Source organism: Vicia villosa, unplaced genomic scaffold, assembly GCF_029867415.1.
Source record: "Vicia villosa cultivar HV-30 ecotype Madison, WI unplaced genomic scaffold, Vvil1.0 ctg.000621F_1_1, whole genome shotgun sequence".
Classification (NCBI taxonomy): domain Eukaryota; kingdom Viridiplantae; phylum Streptophyta; class Magnoliopsida; order Fabales; family Fabaceae; genus Vicia; species Vicia villosa.
The window spans coordinates 596,836-601,013 of record NW_026705279.1 but is presented as its reverse complement, the minus strand read 5'-3'; the positions used below and the strand labels follow the sequence as shown (position 1 = coordinate 601,013).

Genomic DNA, 4,178 nt, shown 5'->3' with positions numbered 1-4,178 from the left:
GATCAATGATAGTAAAGGCTTCTCCGACTCCTTCAGTGTCCGATAAAGCCTTAGGGACATCTATTATGGATCAGCCAAAGTTCTAAATGACCAAGACTCAATCCATCTCAAATCCACTCTATTCGGTCCAAAATATAAAAGCATGCAGGTCCATCCGCGCCACCGTGAAAGAGATCAAAACCATTGTTCAAGACCAACAACTATTCAACTCTTTTTATTTTTGGTTCCTTCGTGAAGCTATAACATTTCTTTTTGGTTTCTGAACAGAACATGACCTCTATGATTTTTTTTAGTTAAGGAACTAAAATAAACCTGAAAGTTAACCTACGAAACCAAAAATATATATTAAACCTTAAAAAAAATCATATATATCATATTTAACTTTATTAATAAATAGGAGTAGTAGAGTAATGCAAATTTCAAAAATAATAATAATAGACAGTATATATAAAGATTATATGAAATGAAATTGTGAGGGGAGGAACGAAGAAACCAACAATAATAGTGAAGGAGATTCCGCTAATGGTGCATATCAAAACCAGAGGGATTGGTCGTCTTGCATTCTCGTCGAGGATTTTGGAATGGGGCCCCAAATCCCAATCCCAATCCAATCCCCACCGTAGTTCCGCTTCCCTCCACCACGGCGGCCACTCATGGATCATCACAACCCTCCTTCCGAACCCGCCACCCCAACCACCCCAAGACCCACCCTCTTCGTCTCCGCTTCCGGCAAGGCTCTTGTCGTTTCCAACTCCCACAAAAACCTCTTCATTTCCAATTCCGGCAAAAACCTCATCATTTCCAATTCAGGCAAACGCCTCGATAACATCAATAGCAAGAAAAAGTATGTCAAACAGGTCACCGGCCGTCACAATGACACCGAGCTTCACCTCGCCGCGCAGCGCGGCGATGCGGCCGCGGTTAGGCAGATTCTCGCTGAGATTGATGATCAGATGACCGGAACCCTAAGTGGGGCAGAGTTTGATGCTGAGGTTGCGGAAATAAGGTCTGCTATTGTTAATGAGGTCAATGAGTTGGGTGAAACCGCCCTGTTTACCGCCGCTGATAAAGGTCAGTTCGATATCGTCAGAGAGCTTCTCCCTTACTCCACCAAAGAGGCGCTTTCTTTCAAAAACCGCTCTGGTTTTGATCCCTTGCACATTGCAGCCAACCAAGGTTACAAAGGTATACTTACAATCTTTGAATCACGGACACGAGAAACATGACACCACACTGGCACATCGTCACTAGTAATAATTTGGAAAAATGAATAAATTTAAATTAAACATAATCACATATGTCAGTTTCAGGATATATACATTTTTTTCAGAGATGTCAGGTGCTACATACATTTTTTTAGAGGTGTTGATTTGTTATCTTATAATTGACATAAGCATTTGGGAGACTTTTTTTTTTCTAGTTTTTACAATCAACTTGTGACATGTTCATAAGTTGTTCTTAAGTTATTTACATAAGGATTTCAGGATAGTTTAAGAAAACAACGTATATGTTATGTGAAAGTGAAAGCAGTTTATTTGATATTATATATTTTACATAAGCACTTATTCAATAAGGGCTTAATTAAGTTGTTTATCTAATGAGCCGGGTTATGGTTTTGTTATTAATTGCAAGTTGTTCCTTTAGACAGTTTTATGATATATTGTTGTGTTGTTACAGATATTGTGCAGTTGCTACTAGACTATGATCCTGGGCTTATCAAGACAGTTGCGCAGTCAAATGCAACCCCTCTTATATCTGCGGCTACAAGAGGGTATGCAGATGTTGTTGAACTTTTGCTATCATGTGATCCTTCTCAGTTGGAGATATCTAGATCCAATGGAAAGAATGCACTCCATTTAGCTGCGCGTCAAGGTTATGTTGATGTCGTCAAGATTTTGCTAGGGAAGGACCCACAGCTTGCTCGAAGGACCGATAAGAAAGGACAAACTCCGCTTCATATGGCTGTCAAAGGGGTTAACTGTGAAGTGGTGAAGTTGCTTCTTGGTGCTGACGCTGCAAGTGTCATGCTTCCTGACAAGTTTGGCAATACTGCATTGCATGTAGCCACCAGGAAGAAGAGGGTAGAGGTAATCTCGTCGTGTCTGCTCAACTTTAAACAATGATATGATACATACAATAGTGCCTTTATTTTGAGAAATATATCGTGTCTGATTTTAATTTGAAGAGTGAAGTAATTATGACACACAACAATTCATGCAGATAGTGAATGAGTTGTTGCTTCTTCCTGACACCAATGTGAACGCCCTTACAAGAGAGAACAAAACAGCTCTCGATTTTGCAGAAGCACTTCCAATATCTGAGGAAATTTTGGAGATCAAGGATTCCCTTATTCGTTATGGAGCAGTTAAAGCCAATGATCTCAACCAGCCAAGGGACGAGTTACGGAAAACCATGACACAGATTAAGAAGGATGTTTCTTTGCAGCTTGAACAAACTCGAAAAACAAACAAAAATGTGAATGGTATTGCCAAGGAACTACGCAAGTTGCACAGAGCAGGAATCAACAATGCCACCAACTCTGTAACTGTGGTTTCTGTGCTATTTGCAACAGTTGCATTTGCGGCACTTTTCACGGTCCCCGGCGGGGATGATTCTCATGGGATGGCTGTGATGGTGCACACTGCATCTTTCAAGACCTTTTTCCTTTCTAATGCCATTTCACTTTTCACTTCATTGGCCGTGGTGGTGGTTCAAATAACAGTTGTTAGAGGGGAGATAAAGTCCGAGAGGAGGGTTGTGGAGGTGATCAATAAGATGATGTGGTTAGCCTCTGTCGGCACCTCAGTTTCCTTCATTGCAGCATCTTATATAGTAGTTGGTAGGCGCAGCCAATGGGCTGCAATCCTTGTTACTGTTGTAGGGGCAATTGTAATGGGTGGTGTTCTTGGTACAATGACATACTATGTTGTCAAATCTAAACGTCATCGAAGAGTGAAGAAGAAAGAGAAGATCTCAAGGAACGGGACAAATTCATGGCGTCTTTCTGATTCTGAATCAGAAGTAAATCCAATTTATGCTATTTAATGTTCACTTTGCACTTACAATGTAAGTTTGATACTTTTGTTCCATGCCTTTTTATTTGACAAACATTAAAAAGCAGTCCTCTAAGGTTTCTTTTGTTTATAGATGGGAAAAAAGATGGCTTTTATGGATGTAAATGGCTTCTTGGTAGTGTTTAAAAGTGAAAAGACCTAACAGAGCCAAATCGGTCAGTCACATTTTCCTAAAAGGTTGGTTTCACTTCAGACATTAGGTGTCATATTTAGCATGTATGCTGTGAACATACTATTTTGTCCTTGTTTTGTTAGGTGTAGTCAAAGAAGGAGGAAAGCATCACAAGAGGAAACAACTAGCTCGTGTTGGTGGGGATGAAATCCGCTGCGAGGTCCACATCTTTGATCTCTTAGCTACTCCTATTTTGTTTAGGCGAGGAACACACCTTTAACACCTTTTGAAACCTACACTATGTCAATTTTAATTGTTGATTGCTGAGAAAATAGTCCAAAAGGACAACCATCAAACATTTCAATTAATAACTATGATGTTAAAGAGGATTTAAGAAAGTTAGCCGCAAGCTGAAAGTCGCTTCTTAGGAATTAAGGGATGCGGGTTGATTCAAATTAGACAAAATGAGAAATAATCATTTATATCGATTGTAAAGATGAAAGTGATGAAAGTCGAATCATATAATGATTGCATGATACACTATTGGAGTAGGTTGCTCGGTTTGTTGGATAACTATTTCCTGCAGTCAATTTTTGACACATTCACGCATTCAGTACATTTGTGATTGTTGGATTTTGTTCGGACAATTTAGATTTTAATTTGTGAATTTTTAATTTTTAACGAAGTTAAATTTTGTATTAAATCGGAACCGTTTGATCTTGGTCCAACGGCTACAGATAAACCGAATGCGTGAATGCGGAAAAAGTGTAAATGCAGTTAATCCTATTTAAGGTTTGTGAGCTCACCCAAAGAGTTTTAAGGAGACCTAAAATGCTGAAAACTAACATAACTACTAGCTTATACTAACTTGTGAACATTTTTTACCTATAAAAAAGGGCATGGACACACTATTATATAGATGGAGACTTTGAAAGTGAGAATAAAATATCGATTTAAAGATGAAGGGTCTGTTTGGATTGGTGGTAGAAAAA

At 39.0% G+C, this 4,178-nt stretch overlaps 1 pseudogene; it reads left to right on the top strand.

The window, feature by feature from the left end:
• The first annotated feature begins 460 nt into the window (after window positions 1–460).
• LOC131629871 (ankyrin repeat-containing protein ITN1-like) lies at window positions 461–3,722 on the top strand (annotated as a pseudogene).
• The last annotated feature ends 456 nt before the right edge of the window (window positions 3,723–4,178 follow it).